We start from the raw sequence: 26,219 nt of genomic DNA, 5'->3' as shown, positions 1-26,219 counted from the left end.
TACCTTCTGCCTGCTCACCGGAATTCTTTCTGTAAAAGCAGGCAAGGAGGACTAGGGGCCCAGGACCCAGCCGCTGGCCTCTGAGGTCCAGTGGTTAAGACTTTTGGTCCGGGAACTAAGGTCTTGCTCCCCGCTACTGCTCACTGCAAGCTGCCACTTACTGCTGTGTGCATCCAAAATCCAGTCCAGCAAGCAAAAAAGACAAACCACACGAAAGGAGCCAAATATATAAATGAGCAATAAATAGACTACTCAGTGCAGGTCAAAATTCAGTTTCCAGGGCTCTGCACAACATGAATATCCTCCAGCCTTTTTTTTCAGATTTACTTAATTTTTTCTTAATTTTGGGGGGGTATAGTTGCTTTACAATGTTGCATTAGTTTCTACTGTACAGCAAAGTGAATCAGCTATACATATTCATATATCCCCTCTTTTTTGGACTTCCTTCCCATTTAAGTTACCACAGAGCACCAAGTAGAGTTCCCTGTGCTATACAGTAGGTTATCTATTTTATATCTAGTATCAGTGGCGTATATATGTCAATCCCGATCTTCCAATTCATCCCACCAACACCTCCCCCAATCCTATTTTCTTACCTGTTCAGTAGGAAATGAAAGTTTATTGTAAAAGATGTATGAAAATACCAAATGATCACAAGTTAAGCATGGCTCTGAGGAAGCGGCTGGATTGGAATTTATTAGATACGAGCAGCTGTACTGCTTGGGCTACTGGTTTTGAGGAGGAGAGAGCTGTTTTGAAGATGAAAGTTCTTGAAATAAGCAGGTGTTACTTTTCCTTGAATGACACAAACAAACAGCAAGGATGGGACTGCCCCCGACCATCTGCTTCTGGATGTTTTAGTACAACAGTAAGCGAAACAGCTGGCAGGCTCCAGAGAACCAGATTCACAATAATTAAAGGTAGAAATGTGCTGCTTTGTCATGGATGGCAACTGGCGTGCTTTAATTAAAATATTAATCAATAGCCAATATTTTGTAATAACTGTAAATGAAAAGTAGCCTTTAAGCATTGTATAAGATTTGTTTTAATTTTTAAAAACATTATGTTGAGCAGAAGCAGCCAGTCACAAAAAGACTATATATTGTATTGTATTATCCACATGAAACTAGAAAAGATACATGTAGTATAAAGAGACAGAAAGCAGTTGAGTAGCTGCCAGAGCTGGGGTTGGGGGAACTCACTGGGAAAGGACTTTGTAGAGTGATGAAATGTCCTATGTCTTGACTGGTGGGATAAATTTGTTAGAATTCACAGAGAGAGTCACTTGAAATCTGCATTTTATGATAGATAAATAACAGAAATAAAAAATATCTCGATGAAGTTGATTTAGGAAAAAAGCTCCAGTTGCAAGGGGAAGTGATGAACACTCATTATAAACAATGTAAACAATAAGGGAAAGTACAAAAGGAGAAAAATAACATCATCCTAAATATAGGATGCTACTGGGCTTCCCTGGTGGTCCAGTTGCTAAGACTGCATTCTCAACACTGGGGGCCCTGGTTTGATCCCTGGTCAGGGAACTAGATACCATGTGCCACAACTAAGAGTTATTAGCATGCCACAGCCTAAAAGATGCCACATGCCACACTGAAGATCAAAGATCCCATGTACTGCAACTAAGACCCGGTGCAGCCAAACAAATATATAAAAATAAATATTAAAAATAACAATGTTTCAAAAATTAAAGTAGGATGCCGTTAATGCACAAATAAAAACATGAAACACTAAAGAAAAAAAATTCAGAGAAGGAAAAGGCAATCCATTCCAGTATTCTTGCCTGGAAAATCCCATGGACAGAGGAGCCTGGCAGGCTACAGTCCATGGGGTAGCAAAGAATGGGACATGACTGAGCACACTAAAAAAAATTGTATTAATCAAAATGTTTCACAAAAAGGATTATAGACCTCAATGTAAAATGCAAAATTTGAAAACCCCTAAAAGATAACAGAGAAGAAAACTGAGATGATCTTGGGTGTAGATACAACACCAAAGGCACAGTCCAAGTAAGAAATAATTGACAAGCTGCGCTTCATTAAAAACTTCTGTTGTACAAAAGACCACATCAAGAGAATGAGAAGACAAGCTGCAGACAAGCCACAGAGCCACATCATGTGTCATCAAGGAAATACAATTAACAATGAGCCACCACTACACACCTCTCAGAAGGTCCAAAACCTGGAGGGGCAAGGGGTATGGTGGAAATTTCTGTACTTCCCCTCAGTTTTGCTGTAAAACTAAAAGTGATCTTAAAAAATTCAGTCTGAGGAACAAATTTAATTTTTTTTCATATACCTAACTCGGAAAGGTGGGCTTCCCTGGTGGCTCAGCAGTAAAGAATCCACCTGCCCATGCAGGAGACGTGAGTTCAATCCCTAGGTCAGAAGACCCCTGGGAAAAGGAAATGGCAACCCACTCCAGTATTCTTGCCTGGGAAATCCACTGGACAGACGAGCCTGGTGGGCTACAGTCCACGGGGTTGCAAAAGAGTCAGATTCAACTTAGCGACTAAACAACAATTCAGAAAGGCACAAAAGTGCTCACAATCTCTAAGCAGGGTAGATTCAAACAGAGCTGCCAGGTGCAGCCTGTCCTGTTGGGAGGAGCAGAGACATCTGTGGACAGACAGTGGTCACAGACTCTGAAACCCAACTGTTTTGCCTGAGAAGGGAAACTAATTTCAGGCTTCCCTGGTATCTCAGCTGGTAAAGAACCCACCTGCAATGCAGGAGACCCCAGTTCTATTCCATGGTTGGAAAGATCCCCTGGAGAAGGGATACACTACCCACTCCAGTATTCTTGGGCTTACCTGGTGGCTCAGACAGTAAAGAATCCACCTGCAGTGAGGGAGACCTGGGTTCAATCCCTGGGTTGGGAAGAACCCCTGGAGGAGGGCATGGCAACCCACTCCAGTATTCTTGCCTGGAGAATCCCCAAAGACAGAGGAGCCCAGAGGGCTACAGTCCATGGGGTCACAAAGAGTCGGACATGACTGAGCAACTAAGCACAGCATAAACTAATTTCCTGACAACACTTGTCAACATCACATCAACTAAGAGTTCAGTAAAATTCAGTCTGTCCATAAAACATAACAATGCTGTGCTCATGCTACTGGCTTGATCCAGGAGGGTATTTTAAAATAGCTAGTATAATGTGTGTGTGTGTGTGTGTATATACACACTGCTTCATTCAAACAAGTGTTTAACAAGACTTTCATGAGACATACACAAATCCATCTTCCTTGACAGAAGTCTAAGGGCAGGGCTGAGATCCTCCCATAGAGCTTTGGAGCAACAATGATGCACTTGGGCAGCTGAAGGAGGCAAGACTAAGAATCACCTCTGACACTGAAACTGGTGGATGATCAAGATTCAAGCCTACGTAGCTTGACCTTTAGCATTTAAGTCAAAAAGACACCCAAGATGTAAACAATCAGACATCTTCAGCCAAACTACAATGCACCTCTAGATTCATGCCGTAGATCAACGTTTCTTGCTGTTACATGAACCTAAGGTAATTACTTGTAAAGTATACTGAAATATATGCAAATACATCTGCTATTTACACAGGTGTGTCCAACTTGTTATACTGCGACAAGGGTACTTTATGTACTTGTAAAAGTTTTATTTATATCTGTACACGTATTAAATACATATGATATAAATTCATATACATCAATGTGTATATATATATAATAATTAACACAGGTAATATCAGGTATTGATAGAGACTCAAATAATGAAAAGCGGTGACATTTTGTGGAATTGCTATTTGCAACCACCTAATAGCTGAAAACAGTACTACAAAATAATTTAGTTCCAGTAGCAACTGCTGATGAATCATCAAACACAGCTAAAGGCCTCCCTCAACTAGATTCATTAACTGAATACTCATAACCATTTGCTTGGATTTTAATGTCGTACATACTTTCCCTTTTAAAAACACATAAAAGGAAGGAAGAAAAAGAACTGGAAGGTGTAAGGCTATCCAGGAACTGATGGCTGGAGATGCTGGAGCAGTTTCAGGGGTTTCATACACTAGTCATTAAACTGTACTACCTCTTACTACCGCCTATGAAAAATAATGACTTCATCACCAACCGAGTGAAACAACCCACAATACCATTTTATGACCAAAACTACCTGGGGTAAAGGTTCAAATGTTGCCTGGAGCAGACTGAAAGAGACTGATAAGTCAGTGCCATCTAAATTAACCAGAAGTCTTTTCTGTATCATTTGGCACAATCACAAAAGACTTCTATTGCGAGAAAGATCAGCCTAAAAAAGAGTAAAAGCACGTGGATCAATGTATTTGTCCATATCTCTTAGGTAACCTCTTTACTGGCACAGTTATCAGTAACTGGAAACATCCGTAAGCAGTTATTCAGCATAGTAGGGAGAGTAAACAGTGAAATATGAAAACCCACCCACACCCACCTTAACATCTAAGGGATCATCACTAAGAACTTATGAAAGCAAAGAGTCTAAAAGTCTTCTGTCTACTTTAAGGCAATGGCATCAAGAAGGCCATCACAAGATGCAAGTGCCTCTCTCCCAGTAGTCACTCTTTACATTAACAGCTCAAAGCCCTGCATTTGTTAGACTTCCCATCCCTAGACAAACGAAGTGAAGCCTGGGTGGTGCTAGTGGTAAAGAACCGATGCCAATGCAGGAAACTTGGGTTCGATTCCTGGGTCAGGAAGATCTCCTGGAGGAGGCATGGCAACCCACTCCAGTTTTCTTGTCTGAAGAATCCCATGGACAGAGGAGCCTGGTAGGCTACAGTCCATAGAGTAGCAAAGAGTTGGACACTATTGAAGCAACTTAGTATGCATGCATGCATAGAGATACACATCTCAGAATGTTGACTAGTTCAGTTCAGTCCGACTCTCTGCGACCCCATGAACTGCAGCACGCCAGGCCTCCCCGTCCATCACCAACTCCCGGAGTCCACCCAAACCCATGTCCATCGAATCGATGATGCCATCCAACCATCTCATCCTCGGTCGTCCCCTTCTCCTCCTGCCCTCAATCTTTCCCAGCATCAGGTGGAAATGAGTCAGTTCATTCCCTCTCCTCTAGGATCTCCTCTAGGATGGACTGGTTGGATCTCCTTGTAGTCCAAAGGACTCTCAAGAGTCTTCTCCAACACCACATTTCAAAAGCATCAATTCTTTGGCGCTCAGCTTTCATTTTAGTCCAACTCTCACATCCATACATGACCACTGGAAAAACCATAGCCTTGACTAGACAGACCTTTGTCGGCAAAGTAAAATACTACATTTAGAGTCACTAAGGCTCTCTAAACTGCGCCCCATATTCTTCAACCATCAATAGTATTTCACACAACATTAACACCATGGAAACAATACAGGTTCATAAAATATGCTAATTTTCTCATAGCTTTTTAATAGACTAGAACTCTGACTTCCCTATAACCAGTAGTAAAACCCATCTACAGAACAATCACAGCCATGCACCCAATGCTCACGCTGGGCCCACACCACACACACTCGAGTGTCACCCTGCTCAGACCACAGATCTTGGAGGCTGCCTGGACAACCTCCTCCCTGCTTCCTGCTACTGAAAGGGAAAGAAACCTAATGTCCAGTAAAAATCAACTCCCTCCCTCCCCATGCCCTCCTGAGTTTCTGCATGCTTTCAAAGTCTGCACCATAAATAATCAGCAAACAGCGACCCTCATTATTCGCCTTTCTAATCATGTTTCATTCTGCTTTGTTCAATGTTTAGGTAGCTTATCTTTAAATGCTAAGGTCCCAAGAGGAAAACTAGACAATATCCCTCTTTGTGTCTGCCCAGAGCCTAACATTGTGCCTTTTAAATAACAGTACTGGACAGACTTTTGGGAAACAGTCAGCTAAAATTGTTATGTTCCATACCTGAAAGGTACTGTTGAACCCGAAAATGTTGCTACTAAAGAATAGCAAATGAAGAAACAAATGTCACCCGTAAGCAGAAGCTGTAGTTCTCCCACTTCCCGCCCAAGATCCAGCCTGTGACCAACAACATCCTCACTCCATGTGCAGACACCCCTCAGACGCAACACGTTTAAAAATGAATGTCTTCCTGCTACTTCCCAGACCTGCCCCTGGACACCCACATCAGAACTCTCAGGGTCCCTGTGGAGGCCGATCCCTCCTTCCCTCCTACATTCAACCATTCACCACATCCTGTCGTCCTCCTCATGTTCCTGAAATTAGCCCACTTCCCCCCATTGCACACCACCTCCTACCTCACCAGCCTCCCAATCATCCTTACTGTGGCCCTACAACTGTCTGCCTCCACATGACTAAAGAGCAACTGTTTAAAAAAAAAGCTCTGTGTGTGTGTGTGTGTGCGTGCATACATTCACGAACGTCTATCTTGTATTAGCTCACTTCCTAATGTATTAGCTGACCTAATGTATTAGCTCACTTCCAACCTGAAAACTTGATCTTAGAATCTAATCTAAAAATCTAGAAGATGGCTTAAGAAGACCTTAGACAATATAACCCCTCCTCCCCTCACCAGCTCATCTGGGATCACATTCCCCTTCACATTCAGTGCCCCAGTCTCAGATGAACAACAAGGTCCCATTGTACAACTTAGGGAATTACATTCAATACTGTGAAAACCATAGGGGAAAAAAGAATATTTAATAAATCACTTAGTCGCTCAGTTGTGTCTGACTCTTTGCGACCCCATGGACTGTAGCCTACTAGGCTCTTCTGTCCATGGGATTTTCCAGGCAAGAATACTGGAGTGGGTTGCCATTTCCTTCTCCAGGAGATCTTCCCAACCCAGGGATTGAACCCGGGTGTCCTGTATTCTGTCCTGGTAGGCTGACGCTTTACCATCTGAGCCACCAGGGAAGTCATAGGGGAAAAGAACAATAAATCACTTAGCTGTACAACAGAAATTAACACAACACTGTAAATCAATTATACTTCAATTAAAAATTTATAAGGAAAAAAAAACAGAGAGTTCCGGTCTTAAATACCTGCAGTCTACACCACAACAAGCTTTGTCTCAGCTCCCAGTTTCCATGGACACTGTTCCCTCGGCCTGAAACACCGTTCCAGGCCCCATGCTGTCAGCCATGCTCAGGTTCTGTTTAACCACCACTTCCTTAGGGTGAGCCCAGACTAGATCAGCTCCCTCTGCTCCAGGTACGACCTGTGCCTCCCATGCCCTACTGAGCACACTCTCCTCCCAGCTCTGACAGCAGCCTTCCCTTCAAACACAAGCAGAAATCCTGTCCACCTTACACCCCACCATCATACTCTTGAATACCAGCTCTTGCTGAGTCCACAAGTACCAATATTCATTCACGTGTAAAGTAGTCCTAGCCAAAAAGACTTCAACCCCAGAGCATGAATGTTACCAAGTAGCAAGCTTCTATCAAGATGTTATTAAGTACCTGGCATTGGCCAGGCTGGAACAGTAGTTGAAAACAGGAGTCCAGTCCAGAAGGGACTTACAACTGAGATAAGGAAAGAGCTTCCACATAAAGGTACTAAACTTCCCTGGTACTAGGTACTAAAGGCACTAAACTTCCTGGACTTCCCTGGTGGTCCAGTGGTTAAGATTCTGCCTTCAGCACGACAGCCCTTATATGCGGAATCTGAAAACAAATGATACATGTGAACTTATCTACAAAGCAGAAACAGACTCAGAGAGAACAACTTATGGTTACCAGTGCAGAACAGGGGGAAAGGGCAGTTAGGGAATTTGGAATGGGCATGTACACATTGCTATAATTAAAATAGTTAACCAACAAGGACCTACTGTACAGCACAGGGAATTCTGCTCGATGTTATGTGACAGTATGGATGGGAGAGGAATTTGAGGAGGATGGACATTTTTACATGTATGACTGAGTCACTTTGCTGTCCACCTGAAACTATCACGACATTGTTAATTGGCTATACTCCAATATCAAATAAAAAATTTTTAAGAAAGACTCTGCCTTACAATGCAGGCAGCACAAGTTTGAGGCCTGATCAGGGAACTAAGGTCCTATATGCCTCCAGGTATGGCCCAAAATGTTTAAAAGATTAAAAATAAAAGTACTAAACAACAAGGTATTATTTAAAGGTAAACAAAATAATCCATGGTTGTATAGTGTTGAAAAAAACACAACAGAAAAGAGGATCTTTGAGTGGGATTATTAAAGGATGGGGAGAATGTAAATATCAAGGAAGATACCACAGGTAGAAAATGCTGAAGCATCCAGTCGGGCAAGTGTACGTACTTCCAGGAGTCCGGGTTTACATACATGCAAAAGTCTGATTGGAAGGGAAGGGGATAAAAGGTCAATGAGACTGAACTGATTACAGATCAAGTTTATAGTTTTTAAAGGTTAAAGCTGAATACTTAGAGAGTAGCACAATATGAAAAACAATGGAAGCTGGGTGAAGGGACAAAGACTTGATCTGATTAGGACTAACAGCCTGAACAATGGACCGTGCCAGCGAGTGTACTTCAAGTGTGTTCTCTGACTTCAAGCCCTTGACACCCCTATAACCTGTACGCTATTATTAGTGCTCAGTTAACACATGAGAAAACCGAGTCTCAGAATATTTACAACATGTTGTTGTTGTTCAGTCACTCAGCTGTGTCCGTCTCTTTGAGACCCCATGGACTGCAGCACACCAGCCTTCCCTGTCCTTCACCATCTCCTGGAGCTTGCTCAAACTCATGTCCATTGAGTCTGTGATGCCATCCAACCATTTCATCCTGTGTCGTCCCCTTCTCCTGCCTTCAGTCTTTCCCAGCATCAGGGTCTTTTCCAATGAGTCTTGGAGCTTCAGCTATTTACAGCATATTCAAGGTTAATATAGTTGATAAGTGCTAGAACTGGGGCTTGATTCCAGCAACTTCAGAGCCCTTAAGGGTCCACAGGGGAGAAGTCCTCTTTGAAAATAGTGCAAAGCAAGGAGTGTTTTTAAACCTAACAGGGAAGAGCCGACTCATTGGAAAAGACCCTGATGCTGGGAAGGAATGAAGGCAGGAGGAGAAGGGGACAACAGAGGATGAGATGGTTGGATGGCATCACTGACTCAACGGACATGAGTTTGAGCAAACTCTGGGAGATGGTGGAGGACAGGGAAGCTTGGCGTGCTGCAGTCCATGGGGTCACAAAGAGGTAGACACTTCTGAGCAACTGAACAACAACAGGGCACAGAGGACTCAAAACCAGTGTATTCAGTGAAGCAGCAGCTAGAGCAGCAGCAGCGAGGTCAGAGGTGAGCAAACTCAGACCAAGACAGAAATCCCGTTACCAAGAAATTAGTGCAATAGGATGTCAAGGGGCGAAGCAGGTCTAAAAATGAAAAACAGATGTTGGAATTCAAAAATGACACTACAGCTGCTAATCTCAGATAGGAAACAAGATAATCATGCCATAAACAGGACTTTGGGTACATTTAAAAGTGGACCTGTTTTTCCGTGTTAAGTCTTTGCGTGAGGTCACCATGATCAAACCAGTTGCAATGTCCACCAGACAGTGTGGACAATGGTAATGGAAGCTTGCTGAGAAGAACAGGTGAGGTTAATATTATCAGTACTAATGTTATGCTTAAGAAAGGTATACTTCTTAAACCAAAGGAGACATCGTTTTAATAACAAACAAAAAAAACTAGTAACTGTTAGCCAAGAAAAGGAGGAAAAACATCTAATAACACACTCCCCCACAATCCCATCTTCCCTAAGCAGTCCTAGCAACAGCGCTTCTGCATATGTCAGCTTAAGACAGAAACTCCCAGCCACCCACCCACTCGTCCCCTGCACACGATTCCACACCCATTGCAATATCTTTGCAGCATCTTTTTGGAGCAGAAAATATTGAGACTAGCCTGCCGAAGTACATGTAGAAATCTCAGCCACAAATTAGGCTTTCAACTTACAGTAGCAATTTTTAAACTTCTAACCAGTTTAAGGCATTACAAACAAAAAGATTTCTATTAAATGTTAGGGAACCAATGATGGATTTCCATTAGCAAAGAGGTACAAAAAGACATCTGCAGACAATATAAAAAACTAGAATTGAAAATGTCATCTGATCTCCTTATTTCCATGACTAGCTACTATCAAAACAATTTTTCAAAAGCAAGTAACAGAATAAAGCATGAAATATATCTTTCCTGCTGCTGATCATTTTAACACCGTCTATGCCCTTATGATTACAGAAACAACCATATGTTAAAGCACATTTAGAAAAAGATGGAAGGATGCAAATTCTTGTCCACAATTGCTCGTGGGGAAGAGAAGGCAAGAGAACTGGGAGGGGAGACAAATTATGCTTCAACTTTATCTACCACGTTTCCTTTCTTTCATTAAAAAAAAAAAAAAACCTGAAATAAATAGGCCAAAATGTTAACATCTGTTCATCTGGGTTGAAGGTGATGCAATGTTTACTCTGGTCTCCTTGTCATTCAAATGTTTCTGAAATTTTACCCCAATTATTCAAAAGGAAAAAAGGATCCAAGGCTCTCAACCTAATGAAAATACCACCCAGAATATATCTAATCCATCTTGCTGCCTGAATGACCCCAGCTCCACTGGGTGAAGTTCACATCTCTGCCACGCAGCCAACTTCTATTCTGGACGTATTCCAGAAGAGCCTAATTAGCAGATCTGAACTGATATTCCCCTATGGGGTGGGCCTTAATTATGGGCCAGTCCTCAGTGGCGACAACTAGGAAAGCATCCATGTCTCTTAGGGGAGCTGAGAGAAAGATTCCAGAAGGAAGAAGCTGCTACATAACTCATCTCCCTCCCACCTCCATCCGCTCCCGGTTCCCTGTCCTGCCCCCTGCATCTCCCAGGGCCAGTCCTCCATGGGGAAGCCCAAAGGCACCTCTCCTCCAGGAGAAACCCAGCACCAGTCTCCTGGGCTCCTCCTCGGCTCACCATGGAAACACACAACAGCTTCTAGAAGAAGCCAGTTACTCTCTTAACCATCCCTGAAAACAGACGGGCAGGAGGACATAAGCATAAGGGCAATGCCCCCTCCAAGGACATGTCTGTCCATCTATTCACGCTGCCTCCTCTGTTTCTTAAAGTGCCCATAACACCAAACCCGAGGAAATCAAATCTTAACTCTAGCTAAATGGTCCCGTAGGATTATTATGACACAGGATGACTATGGGCGCCCAGGAAAGAAGAACATTCAATGGAGGTCAGGCCTTTTGAATGGGACAAAGGCCTGGGGCTTCCCCACTGTACCCAGAGCACAGCAGGGGACTCGACACGGCTGAACCCAGGGCTTCCAGAGGACAAGGAACACGTGAGCTCTTGCATCTTGTATCCTCCTTTTTTTTTTTTTTTAAATCAACAAGGGATTCATTTTAGCAACTGCCAAGATCCTTTAAACTAAGGGGACAAAGGCACATAAAAGGCAACACTACTGTGCACGCACTCAGCCCTTTCAAGTTTTACGAAGAGTAAGATATAAAGAAGCAACACAAAGATGCTGCAGTTCACACCGCCAGGAACAAAATACCTTTAATAGGGTTCCGGCATAAAAAAGATGGTGCAATTTCTAGTGCTCTAGACTCCAGTTTAATACTAGAGCAATGAAACTGTTTAGACTCCAGACCTCTAACATAAGGCCAGGGCCCAGCCAAGAGGGGGTATGAGGACCGAGGCTTGAGCATCTTCAACCCAGGAACCTCTATACAACAAAATCTCAACTGTCAGGGGTCAGAAGGTGGGCACATGCCTGTGACTCGGCCCAGGATGTTGGCTCAGACTACATGGAAGGCGATGCATGTCCCAGAATACACCCAACTCTGTGACCAGAGTAGAAGGTCGGTAATGGGGAACACATGTATACCTATGGCAGATTCATTTTGATATATGGCAAAACCAATACAATATTGTAAAGTTAAAAAAAAAAGAAAGAAAGAGTAATGGAAAATAACCACAAGCGGGCCTAAATAGGACAGGCTTTGAAAGTCACAGGGTTAGAATGGGAGGGCCAAAGCATGGATGGCCACTTCCACAAAGGATGATCACATCTGCACCGCCACATGGTCAAGAAGGGATGGTAAAGGGCAGGGACGCGCTGGCCAAGCTGCCTGGACAAGAGACAAGCAGAAGTGGTGTCCGAGGAGCAGCAGCCACGAAACAGCAAAAAGGAAGACACAAGAGCATCTGCTCACTGACAACCACAAAGAACAGAACATCAGCCTCCAGGCCCTCTGTGCTGTGCTGAGGTGCTCAGTCATGTCTGACTCTTTGGTACCCCATGGACTGTAGCCCACCAGGCTCCTCTGTCCATGGGATTCCCCGGGCAAGGATACTGGAGTGGGTTGCCATACCCTTCTCCAGGGGATCTTCCTGACTCAAGGATCGAACCCAGGTCTTCTGCACTGTAGGCAGATTCTTTACCATCTGAGCCAGGGCAGGAAGAAACTCTTGGAGGTGATGAATAGGCTCCTGGCACAGAGTGCAGTGATGGTTTCCAGACATACGTGAATCTCGAAACCAAATAAATCGCAGACATCAGTTTTTTGTATGTCAATCATACCTCAATCAGGAGGTTTGCAAAAATATTTTTTGTCTTATAGTTTACATTCTTAACTGTTACGATATAAGGCCTTAAGATTTTCAGTGACCCGGGCAATAAACATCAATTAAACTAGGAAGCGAGTTGGAGAAACAGTCTCTAGGACACAAGAGACTGGAGGTGGAGTCACCGTTCAGAATGCAGCCTGGGTGCCCCACAGGGTGGGAGGAAGACAGGTTTAGCTGAAAAACTCAGAGGACCTGCTGTTCATACACAATGCCTTAAAGGAAGCACGTGGATCATTCCTGCAGCCCTCCTGGGAACACGACACAAGCCCTGACGTTCTTACAGGTAGGTGCCCAGGGAACCACGGGCCAGAGAAAGGGATCCACCTGAGTGTTGCCTCAGATCTACCCTCCAGGAGTCCTGTCCCTTCGGCTGATAAGACAGGGATCTGAGTGGGATACACAGTGGACTCCCAGATGTTCTACAGCCAACCACAGACGGCCTAAAGAGGTCATCGTTGGTTTTAGACAAAAGAGCAGTTCAAATCAATGCTAACTCTGAGACACTCAAACATCCAGGTGATGCCACAAAGCGACTGCACACCTGCTTCCAAAAATGAGTCTCAGGTGGGCTCAGTGGACCGGAGTTTGCTGGCACTGCGGCAGTTCAGAGTCGCTCACACAGAAAGGACGGCCAGAACTGAGATAACAGGCAGTGGCATGCGGTGGGGATGACGGCTAAAGATGGGCCAAGGACATCCATACACACATCCATGGAGCCACTCCCACAGCTGAGGCACAGGAGCAAGGAGAAAAGCCAGGGGCAGAAACTGAGCAGAGCAGAAGCTACACGGTCTGAGAAGTAGGAGAACGAAGCTCCCCAACCTGGCATGAAATCCATTCCATCATTCCACCCAAATCTGCATCCGACCCACCCCTGCCACAGCGCCCCCACCAAGTCACCCCCTCGCCAGTGTCCCTCTGCCCTCCTTCCCCATCCAACCCCCACTACTCCAACAGGGTGCATTATCTAAACCCCACCTGTGACCAGGACATCACCGCAAAGTCCGACAAACTTGTTTCTCCAACTGAGGTCTCTTGTGGAGGATGAAGGGTGGGCATGAAAACGACACATCTTTCTGGAATGTTGGGGCTTCTCTGCTGGCTCAGAAGGTAAAGAATCTGCCTGCAAAGCTGGAGACCTGGGTTCGATCCCTGGATTGGAAAGATCCCCTGGAGAAGGGAATGGCAACCCACTTCAGTATTCTTGCCTGGAGAATTCCATGGACAGAGGAGCCTGGCAGGTTATAGTCCATGGGGTCACAAAGAGTCGGACATGACTGAGTGACTAACACTTTCATACTTTTTCACTTTTCTGGAATGTCAGTGTTACACAATGGCAAATGATGTTCAATCTGTCGAATCAAACAAAAACTTCAGAACAACTTTATGCTCGCAGTGGGCTACTCTTTGAAGAGCCTCAGCCTTCTCCTAGGCAAATTTCTGTTATTGAGGGGTGCACTGTGGTGAAAAATTTTAGTACGCTGGCCAAAGTCAGTCAGACTTGTGTTTCTCCAGATTAAGATAAGAAGCCAAAGAAAAAAAGACTGAAGACGTATAAAACAGAAAAAGTCCAATATGAATTTAAATCATATGGTAGTCTCTTACTTTCTGGACTGGTGACCTGGCTTTGAATCCAAGCTTGATCACTTCCTAGTTATATGACTCAGGGCAAATTATTTAACTTTTCCGTGACTTGTTTTTTTTTTCTATTTGTAAAATAAAAATGACAATAACTCAAAGGGCTGCTGTAAGAATTAAGCATAAATATCTAAAGAGAGCTAGCTTAGCATAGTGCCTGGTTGACAGCATGAGATTGGCTATTATTTGTAAATTCCAAGTCCGCCCCAGTTTGTTAAAGTGTTCTGAGGCTTTTGTAAGTCCACAATTAGGCTCAGACAGGAAAATGTCTATTCTGATAAGCAGTCCTGCCATACCAGTCAGTCTGTCCCTGAGGGATATTTTAGGCTTCATACACAAAAGAGTACATTTAATTACCCAGCTCAAGAGTCCTCTTGAGATCAGAAACATGGAGAACACCAGAAGCCAATCCAACATCATTCTTCGTCATTTACAAAGTTCAAGACACTGAACCAAAAACAAGTTAACAAACCTCAGTGCGTGAACTGTGTACACTCTTCCAAGGACACCAACCTGAAATACACAGAAGAGGAAGGTCTGAAGAATCCCACTGCTGACAGCTCTTACTAATCAGTTGCCACGAGGGGTTTCACAAACGTACACAAATATTGATATCATCTTTTGTCATCTAGGTACTGAGTATCGCTCAAGTGAGGAGATGGAATGTGGGGAGGGAGGGGTAGCTGAAAACCAGCCTGACCTGAAGCCGAAGGACCTGCTCCACTCACGGCTGGCACCAGCGGGCAGCAGGGTGAAAGTCTGCTGGGAGAGACTGGAAGCACCTGCCCTTTTTCTCTCACCCGAATTCCAACAGACTGTCTACTTCCATCTGACTTGTAGCCCAGATAACATGTCACCTACCGCTTTCGGTTTCTCCTAAGAAACTCCTTATTTTCTATCATCTGTTTCTCAATATTATAAATTTTTAAGAGGGGGAAATAATAAATACAGAGCCACAGAGCCCAAGCACTGCAATTAGAGAGTAGCCTCGACTTGCCACATCTGTAGAAAAGCCCGAGCAGCAATGAGGATCTGGTGCAGCCAAAAATAATAATAAATAAATAATTTTTTAAAGGGCAACTTTTCACCTATTTTATTGCACTATCAACACTTTCAAGGCAGGGTGCCTTTTACACTTTCAAATCTGGTCTCAGAACACAGTGTAAGATACATGAACGGATAGTCATACATAATAAATACATCACTGTGGAGGCAAGAAAAGTCTTGGTTTAACTAAAAAAAAAAGTCCCTAACACCACCAGGAAGTGTCTACCATTATTTTTTTTACTTCAAATAAGTTAAGCTACTTTAAGAATACAACAAAAGGACTTTTCTATTCATAGTTTCCTTTGGATTTACTTCTGCAAACCAACACAATTTAGGCTGCTGTTTCAAAGAAAAATGATGAACCCATTTCTTCATCCTGAACATGCTTCTCTTATAATCTTATACTGTTGAAAACTAATTTTTAAACCGAATATTTAACCTGCCTTTCTATACTAACTATATCTCAAATAATATAATTCCTCTTTATAAAGATATCCTAATAAATTAGAAAGGGAGACAGAATTTAAATATCACCATTTTGCAAACCCCTCATAAAATAAAGGGGTTTCCCAGGCAGAGCAATGATAAAGAAGGTAGGGGACTCGAGAGACACGGGTTCAATCCCTGGGCCAAGAAGATCCCCTGAGAAGGAAACGGCAATCCACTCCAGTACTCTTGCCTGGAAAATTCCATGGAGAGAGGAGCCTGGCAGGCTATAGTCTGTGGGATCACAAAGAGTTGGACACAACTGAGCGACTGAGAAATAAAATAATGGATCTAGAGAATGATTATTAACGACCATGAATATTACAAAGAGACAACCAACATTGTCTGAATCCAGCTATAAGTACACCACACCACTGTGAAGCAATATTGTCCCAAAAAACAGACACTGAATCAAATCAAGATCAGGTTACCATTTACAGGAAATAAAAGAACAGAAGAACAGGTTAAACCACACATTAAATTGAAAGCATCACAACAGGTTACTACCTGTTATAACTCTTTTTAATTATGATGACGTCACCAAGCAAATATTTTTTGATACACAGACACAGGACATTTCTTGCAGGTTTCTTTGTGATTATCTCCATCTTAAAAGAGGAAAATCAGCCAAGTAATAGCATGTTTACAGATGCGCTTATGCTGTCAAGAGAGAAAAATGGGCCCCTTCATACAGGTCTGGAATTGCCAATCTCAGAAATGTTTGCTTTCCTAGTGTTACTAAGCTTTCTTTCGCTGGGAAAAAATACAGCCCTGCTGAGCCAAGATGTAGCAAGTCCCTGCTTCTAAGAAGATCACTTTGGGAGGAAGAGAAGAGGTTGGATCTGGTTCAGCACCCCAAGGAGACAGAGCAGAATGAGGGGCTGGCGCTCAGCTATGCTGGAGGTGTCAGGAGCCAGCTCTTTGCTCTCAGGATCCAGGAACTCTGGGGCTCCTCAAGAACCTTTCAGGACATCCATGACATTAAAAATATGTGACAACGTTAAGAGGCTGTGCCTTTAAATAAAATAAATAAAATTTCCTGTTTGAAACTGCAAGCCAGTAAATACTAATAGATACAACCCATGCAAACAAAAACATCCTTAATAATTTTTAAGAGTGTGAAGCATACTGTGACCAAAGGTCTGAAAACTGCAGCTGTGAGAACGGAGGTCAAGGCTATGCGTCTTCAAAGGAGCTATCAGAGGTGACTTTGATTTCTCCTTCAAAGGAAGCACCAAAAGTTGGCAGCCCAGCAGGAGCAGGTGGCAGAGCACTTTTAACTCCACGTGGTTAAAAGTCAAGATAGTGAATACGAGCAGGAGACTGGCATCCAGGGTCCCAGTAATGTTCTGTGTCTTCACCCAAGTGCTGGTTACACAGTGTGTCTGCTTTGTGAAAATTCAGTGACCTGCACACTTAGGACAGTTGCATTACATATTTCTAGGTACCTGGTGTATGCATTTCTCTAGGTATATCTTATACTTGAATAAATTTTTTTAAATTCACAGTTTAAGATGCAGAACAACTTCAGGTTTGTCCTAAGGGGAGTCATTATACACAACTTACTTTGGAAGAGCCTGATGAAAATAATCAAATATTTAACTTAAAAATTTTAATTTAAAAGCCTCAATACAGACAACCGTAACTTTTCTGGGTTAAGAGCTATATACCATCTAGGTTGGATTCCTTGCCAAGATCAGGAAGAGAATTCTGTGCTTACCTCTCGCATTTTTTAAACTGCAACAATGAAGTCATAATTTCTTAATGAAATCAAATACAACTGTAAAAAATGAAATCTCCCAACTAAAGGCAAAACTAAGGCCAGATTCCCTCCAGGGTGTTAAAGTGATCAAGTGGCCTCTATCCCTGCTAATCTTCACTGATCACCACAAGTCTAGACAAATGCAGTGAGAGACCAAACACAGAGCAAGGTGGTGAGAAGCGTAAGGAAAAGACACACGGCCATTATGTAAAGATGAAATAATCACCTTCATAGAACACCCAAAAGAAAAAGTAACCGTTAAAATACAACAGACTCAGCACAATTGCTAGGCCTGCAAAAAAGGTTAAATATAGACAGGTTAGCTAACTGACTTACATCAATACATACAGACACATCTGTATCAACAGGATTCCCTCCACAAGGGAGAAAAAATGGGGAGAACAGGAGTCAAAAGTGTCATTCACACAGAAACGAAAACTGATATACCTAGGAATTAATCCAACAAAGACGACATAGAATGTGGAGAAACGAAAACTGTATTGAAAAACCATAAATATCTTTTCCTTTTTTCTTTTTAACTGGAGTACAGCTGCTGTACAATGTTGTGCTGGTTTCTGCCGTACAACGTGAATCAGCCGTAAGTACACCTGTGTACCCTCCTTGCTGAGCCTCCTTCCACCCCATCCCACCCCTCTAGGCTGTCACAGAGCACCAGGCTGAGCTCCCTTTTTACACAGCAGTTTCCCACCATACACATATGTCAATGCTACTCTCTCAAGTCCGTTCTCTATCTATTATTGCACTGCAAATAGGTCTCTCTGATACATGGTTTCATCCATGGCCCTAGGTCAGTATCACCTGAGGCCCTTTTTAAAAATTCAACTGCGGAGCTCCACTCCCTAGAGATTCAGTTGATCTGGGTTAAACAGGCATGTCTCTAACTATCCAGTTAATTCTAACATAAAGCCAGAGTTGAAAACCACCAGCTCAAATAATTTTGAAGACGCACAGATGGGACACGCTTCCACATAGCAAAATACGTAAATAAGTTGTAATAGCGAAAATAAAAACAAAAACCAGTGTGGAACTGGAACAAACTAGAAACCCACCTTTGTTAACTAAGAATGGAGAAATATGTCCTAAACAAGACCCGGAAGGTGGAATAAATGGATGGATCAAATTGTAACAAAAATTAAGATTCTGTTCAATAAAAAAAACGACATGCAAAAAAAGGCTAAGAAAATATTTGCACCATTTAAAATCTAATAAGAGATTAACATTGAGAATATACACACACAAAAAAAAACCTGCTGTAATTTAAGGCTGAAACATGTGAAGATAAAGAAACCCAAAGCAAAGAACATGTCAATGCCAATTCACAAAAGGCAAAACCCACACACCTAAACAGCATCTGACAGGATACTTAACTGTACTAGTAAACAGAGAATTGCCAATCAGAACAGTAACATATGTGCCCAAGATTGCTCCATCTGTGAAATCAGATTGGAAAAAATTATAAGGTCAGAAATGATCAAATGCTAGCAAGAATGCGGGGAGTAGGAGCAAGCCACAGCCAGCCCAGGTAATAACGTGGCAGAACTCAATGAAATTACATTTATGCCCAGGAGAGAGTGCTGATGTGGGGAGGGGGAAAACACAATAAAACAACATGAGTGGCTCTGCCTGGACCCGTATTGATAGAGGGCCAGTAACTCCAGTCTGCACCCTCAGCTGGGGAGGGTCCCAGTCCCGACCACCTCATACACCCATCACAGTATGTAGCCAGTCCAGTCCGCACACACTAGACACTGTGCCCCACGCTGGGGACACAGCAGTGAAGACAGATCCCTACCCTCAGAGCTGACATCCAATGAAGGAAACGTAAAGAGGAAACAGATAAAATTATGGTAAGCATGTGACAACTGCTACAACGGAAATAAACGGGTGTCTGTGCCAGAAGTGATGGCATGCGGGGCTGGGGGTTGGGGGATGTCCGCCAGAGAGAGGTGGGCTCTTGGTGATGGGGGTGGGGGGGGTGGCGGCGAGGGAGGGAGCCAGGTGTCCAGCAGCTGGGGTGGGACCTCCATGAATGCCTCCAGGGCATCAATGGCAGTCACCCCTCCCCAGGGGAGCCTGCAGGTATTCAAAAGATGACTTCTCTCCTGCAGTGAATGCCTAAAAGCCACCTTTAAGATGCCTGCTCTATAAAGTGTGGACTACAATGATTATAGCTAAACTCCAGTATATTCTGACCAAAGAGTTCAATCTTTTAAGGCGGGGGAAAAAAACATACTACCAATGTGAATATTCTACGTCCCTAAAAAAGGTTTCTTAAACTTACTAGGATCCACAAATAGCTCCTTCATTCATTAAACAGAAGTCAAGCATTCATATATCTCTCCCACAGCACACTGAAGGGAAATGAGAATACATGTAAATGTTTCTGTCTTTAAGGAACATACTTCAACTTACAAGATTCAGGATCCTATGTATTTCATTCACTAATTGATTTGTATGACTAAAAGCCAGCATTTACAGCATGCTTATAACCCTCCAGGCACTGTCGTATATGAGTTTTTACATACATTCAAGGTCATGTGATACTCTCAACATCATAATACTACATTATTGCCATTTTAGAAATGAAAACCAGAGGTAAGAAATTTGCCTGTTGTCAAAGAAAGTACTAAGTAGCAGAGCAGGGATTCAAAGCCAGATCTTTCAAAAGTCAAAGTCTGGGTTCTTCACCACTACATTTACATTCCCCCTGGAATCATGTCAGTGGATTTCGAAGTGTGGTCCTGGACCAGAAGCATCGCCAGCCATCACCCTGGAGCTTATTAGCAATGCTTATTCGCAGGGCCTATTCCCAGACCTGAGAACTTAAAAACTGTGAGTATGAAGCAGCCGCTGGAATTTTAACAATCCCTCCCCACAGTGATTCTGAGACATGGTAAAGTTTGAGAACCTCAGCTTAAAGTTTTTATACTCAACTTTGTATATGTTAAAAATGAAATGATTTCATTTTGAAAATTCCAAAATAAGAAATTTTGATCCTATTTAAAAATACTCTAAACAGATAAAAATGATATTAATTCCTCTCCTCACTGCCCACAGCCCAGCATTTCCTCCCCCTGAACACTGTACCCTGATGAAATCGTCTAAAAAACAGTCAACTCTGATGGGCCTTACTGGGAACTAAATTCAAAACGTGGAAAGAGCACAGAGGTCGAAAAAGAATCTTCAAGTCAAATCACAAGCCATATTAGGAAGAGGAGAAAAAGTGGATTCTATATCAGCTGTAGAAACTTCCTAAGTCTTGGTCCATTGCTCCATAAACGATTTTATCTTTGGCTCGACTCCAAATTTTTACAACATCATTTCCACAAACTTCCAAGTGCCAGAAAAAGAAGTTATAACTCTCAGAAGTATTTGATTCTCAAGATTCAAACTGCTTTAAGTACACATACAGAGGCATTGTCTTGCAAGTTTTTAATCCTGGGTAAAGCTGATCAGAGACTTTTGCCACATGTACACATACACGTATAGTTGCTCAGTCGTATTTGACTTTTTGTGACCCCATGGACTGCAGCCCACCAAAGCTCTTCTCTCCATGGAATTTTCCAGGCAAGAATACTGGAGCAGGTTGCCATTTCCTCCTCCAGGGGCTCTTCCTGACCCAGGGATCGAACCTGCGTCTCCTGTGTCTCCTTCATTGGCAGGCAATTCTTTACCAATGAGCCACCTGGGAAGCCCCTTTTCCCATATACACATACAAACTACAGCAAAAGTGCTACGCTGCTGCTGCTAAGTCACTTCGGTAGTGTCCAACTCGGTGAGACCCGATAGACAGCCCACCAGGCTCTGCTGTCCCTGGGATTCTCCAGGCAAGAACACTGGAGTGGGTTGCCATTTCCTTCTCCAATGCATGAAAGTGAAAGGGAAGTCACTCAGTCGTTTCTGACTCTTCACGACCCTATGGACTGCAGCCTATCAGGCTCCTCCATCCACGGGATTTTTCAGGCAAGAGTACTGGAGTGGGTGTCATTGCCTTCTCCATATTCAAGGCTACCTATTTCTAATAAAGCCTGTTTCCAGAGGGAGTAGAAGAACATTATCAAAAATAAGTATATTGGAGGAGGGAGGAGAAGGGGATAACAGGGGGTGAGATGGTTGGATGGCATCATTGACTCAATGGACACAAGTCTGAGTAAACTCTGGGAATTGGTGATGGACAGGGAAGCCTGGCGTGCTGCAGTCCACGAGGTCGCAGAGTTGGACACAACTCAGCAACTGAACTGAACCATAATTTTAGAACCTAACATACGCTAAATAATTCTTTTAAGCTGTTCACTTGCATACAAAAGTCATTCATTTTACCAACTTCGGGATTCTGCTTATTTTACATAAATTTGAAGACGGAAGCGTTAAGTGGCCCAAGCCTGGCCCTGGAGCCGCTATAATCCTGACTGAGAATGCTCAGACTTGATTCTGTGGGCTCAGGTGCAGAGAACTCCAGGAAACCCACGCTCGGGCAGCTTTCTCATCTCCCCGGTTGCTTACAACCACCCACCCTCCGTGCCCCAGCCCACACTCTCCCAAGAGCTGGCAGCTCTGCCAGGAGCTTCCCTCCTAGAAGGAGCGTCACCAACTTATTTCCCCTTCCCAAAGCGCCATCAAATCCCTTGACGACCAGAACTACTTCCAAGAAATTATACCAAATTACCAAAGCTCTCCTGCCCACGTAAAGTCAGTGGAACTGAATTATACAGACACATAGCACCCGCCAAAGACCTTCCCACTTGAGTGCTCATCTTGCCTTTTAAAAGTCCAGTGTTTTCTGCAACACCTCACAAAATGCAATCACCCTAACTAGTCCTTCTTCTCCACTACCATTTCTATACCTGGTGTGGCATTATCAAAGCAGCAGCTATGTTTTCTCATCTCCCTCCTATAACAATTAGTGAGCAGCAATTAACCAGTAACTAGCAAGCCAACAGTTCCTGCCTTCCAGGGGAGAAAGCTCCTCTCTCTTTCCTACTTGAAGCTGATAATCATGTTTTTCTAAAAGAATAGAAAGATTTATTAAGTGAGCATTCAAGGAAAAAGCAAAAAAACAGTTTTACATGCCTGGAAAAAAAACCGTTTATGTGTTTGTTCATAGGAGGCATAAAACCACACTCAAATAGCTCATCATAGTTCACATAAGATTTAAATAAAACACAAACCATTAAAAACAAACAGGTTCAAGTGTATAGAAATAAAGAACAATAAACTGACACTGTTCCAGGTACCTGTCTACAGCAAGAACCAGTTTTCTCACAGGTTATTTCTAAAATTACTAACAGCTTCCTTTACTTTAAATTCACCTGCCATGTCCTTCCAATTAATCTCATTTAATAAAGCTGACTTAAATCACTCATTGCAATTCTGTCTGAACTTCAGTGATGACAGCTGTTGTACGTTTGTATCTTTGTCAGTGAAATGCTTATTTAAAAAAAAAAAAAAAACCTGAAATCTGCAGTAAATAGCACCCGGTGCACCATCTAGTGGAAGTACTGTAATGTTGTAATTAAATCTTTTTTGAAGGGTAGAAACCCTTAACATCACAGGGGGCTATGATCCCTAGGTAAGAATACAGGTAAATACTCTACAAGGCTTCCCTGGTGGCTCGGCGGTAAAGAATCCACCTGCAATGCAGGACAGTGGGGTTCAATCCCTGGGTTGGGCAGATTCCCTGGAGAAGGAAATGGTAATCAAATCCAGTATTCTTGAATGGAAAATCCCATGGACAGAGGAACCTGGCAGGCTACAGTTCATGGGATCACAAAGAGTCGGACATGACTTAGCGACTAAACCACCACCACTCTGCAAACAGAATAAATCTTTTTCCAACCTCCCACATCACAATGCAAGAGATGCTTATCAAAAGAAAGCTCACTTTCTGTACAAATCAGCAGATGATAAAGGTTTCTTTATGAAATGTTCTGCTTGGGTGCTAGAAATTTTAATTTGACCAAAAGAGTAAAAATTAAGTAAAGATACTGAGTGCAAAAAAGAACAAATGAGTAAACAGAATCAGAACTGGACTAACAAGGCCTATGTGAAGGATGCTTTACTTAACAAATAAGTTATTTCAAAATGTACATGTTCCACCCAGCAGAGCACCTGCCATGAATACAAGGGGTTACTTCATGATCAAATAGTTCCATTCAGTAATAAATAAGGCATTTCCATGTTCCTGATGACTAATAAATTTAACATAACCTAACAACTCCCTAGGATTCCCCACGCCTTGGCATTATTCAAGGAGTCCCTCCCATCCATCCAACTAAACCTACTTGCCATTAATCCTCGAACTCCCTTGTGTTACTCTGATCAAAGGATAGAGGATTTTACATGTTTGACACTTCTAAATTTATAGCAAAAACTTCCTGCAAAAAAAAAAAAAATCATAACCAAAATGTATTACCCTTCATTCTTATTTGCCTTATGAATATTAACTAATTCAACTGAATTCAGAAAACACTACTCAAGCCCAATGCTAAGCCAGAGATGCAAACAAAGAAAAGATTTTCTAATGTGGAAAACCTCCCAAAACTTAAAATAGAAATTTTTCACTAGGTTAAAATAGAGATGGCACCTCTAGGTTTTCTTGCCTGTGTGAAAAATGACCTTTCTGGTGAAATTCAAACTATCTTAGCAACCTATAAGTAAAAAAAAAAGCCTAAGAGAATATTTCACTTGGAAATAACCATCTCCGCCTCTGACTGGTGTGCATGTGAACCAAACCGGCACGCAGAGAAGCTTGATTGACAGCAAGTATCTTCCTGGATCCTGCATTAAACCCCTTAACAGGTGTGTAAGAGCAGAAGTCAAGTGACCTGGGGCAGAATTCCCCTCATCTCTAGGGCCTTGAGTTTATGTACCTGCAAAATGGGCGTGGGGTGCACTACCTGCTTCCGGAGAGTTAAGAGAATACTAATATTGATGGAGTGCGGTGAGCTGCTCAATTAAAAGACCTAAATGCAGTGCACCTGGAAGGGAGGACCGTTGCGAGAGTCCTCCCTGTGCCATTTCTACTCAAACTCGTGACCTTCATTTCACTTGTGAACAAATGGAAAGCGAGAAAAGACTTTAAGCACGTCAGAGAAAAGGTAACATCAATCGAGGTGCTTCATTAGAGGTGAATCACACCACTGCAGTCAACTGCTTAGGATTTGTCTGCAGAGTACTACTGCCCGGGTAGCAGGTGCAGCCCCCTAAAACCTAAAGCCCAGAGACTATGTTTAGAAAGGTTTTTTATTATTATAATTATTCGAATGCTAACGTTTAAAGAAATAAGAATCGCAATTCAACACCCACCCATGGAGGGAGGCCAAAAAAAAAAAAAAATCCCACCCCCACCATCTTCCACACCAGCTCGGCATCCTCGCCTCACCCCAACCGCCCGGCCCCCACTGCAGCCCAGACAAAGGTGAGTCACACTGCTGGGTCTGCTTGTCACGGAAGAAAAAAGCCCCAAGTAAGTTCACGTTAGAGGCTACTTTGAATTTCAAAATAATAAATAAGAAGTAAATCGTGTGCCTAGGTAAACGCAGTGCAAAGCGCCGTTTCCAGGAATGTGTAACTCACACCATCTAAGTGCAGATACCTTTCTCGCTTAAAAAAATAAAAAGCCGCCGGGCTGCTCACCGCTTATCAGCAGGTCCTTCTCCCCGGAGCCCGGCTGACTCAACTCCGCGTTTCCCTCCACCTGCACATCCCCCGCCCCGCCGGACCGGCCGCCGCCCCGAGTCCCGCCGCGTCCCGGACTCCGGGGGTCCCGCCCCCACCGCCTGCCAGGTGCAGCGGCCGCGGATCCCGGCGGAGGCGCCCGAGGCGGGCGGAGTCTCCGGGAGACGCGGCCCGATCGGCCCGTGGCTGCGGCGGGAGAGCAGGGAGCTGGCCCGCCGCCCGCCCCGCGCTCGGGCTCGGGCTCGGACACGCGCTGCAGCCCTGGCGCCCCTTACCTGCTCCCAGCGGCCGTGGCCGCGGGAGGAGCACTCTCTCAGGCGTCGGCAGCCCGGGGCCGAAGTACGGAGGCTGCGGCCGTGGCCGCCGCTAAGGACAATCAGCAGCCTGCGGGTTTCGGCACCGCGGCGGCAGGCGCAGGACTCTGGAGCCGGGAACCCGGCCCCCCAACCCTGGCTCCAGCCGCGAGTCACAGCCTTGGCCCCCGCCCGCGGAGGGGCGGAGCCGCGGCCGGAGGGGCGGGGCGGGAAAGCTCCGCCCACGGGGCGAGAGCACGGCGGGTGCCGTATAAAAGGCGCCTGATGATTGGTTGAGATAGGAGTGGGTGTCTCCGATTTGGAGACAGGCTCACCAGCAGCGCTTCTCTCATTGGTCAGTACAAGAAAACAAAGCTGAGTCCTGATTGGTGGCAGCCCTGTAACTCCTCTCCCTCTATGCCAATCATGGAAGCCCCGCCTCCTCCCGCTCCGCTCCGCTCCCAGGTGGCTGCGGTACTCGCGGTCTTCTACATGAGGTACCTCCTTGAAAAGAACCCGGGGTACCCAGGTTCCTTTGCTGGAAGTGAGCTTCCTTGTTCCACCGAGAGTCTTTGATTTCCGTATGAACTTGGTGAATAACAGCTAATCTTCAGCATCGCCTGGATTTAGAGCGATCTCTTGGGTATTTTTTTTAATGCTGCATAAGATTTAGAAGGAAATTGACATGCAAAGAAA

At 43.8% G+C, this 26,219-nt stretch overlaps 1 protein-coding gene across 1 annotated transcript in view; it reads right to left on the bottom strand.

The window, feature by feature from the left end:
* MPP7 (MAGUK p55 scaffold protein 7) overlaps positions 1–25,731 on the bottom strand; it is a 225,267-nt gene extending 199,536 nt beyond the window's left edge. The window contains exon 1 of the mRNA XM_061436267.1: positions 25,506–25,731. The gene's annotated coding sequence lies outside the window, so the exon portion shown is untranslated. The remainder of the gene's footprint in view (positions 1–25,505) is intronic.
* Positions 25,732–26,219: the final 488 nt, after the last annotated feature.

Source organism: Bos javanicus, chromosome 13 (assembly GCF_032452875.1).
Source record: "Bos javanicus breed banteng chromosome 13, ARS-OSU_banteng_1.0, whole genome shotgun sequence".
Classification (NCBI taxonomy): Eukaryota; Metazoa; Chordata; class Mammalia; order Artiodactyla; family Bovidae; genus Bos; species Bos javanicus.
Note: the sequence above shows the minus strand (reverse complement) of the source record. Positions and strands in the feature narration are given on the sequence as shown.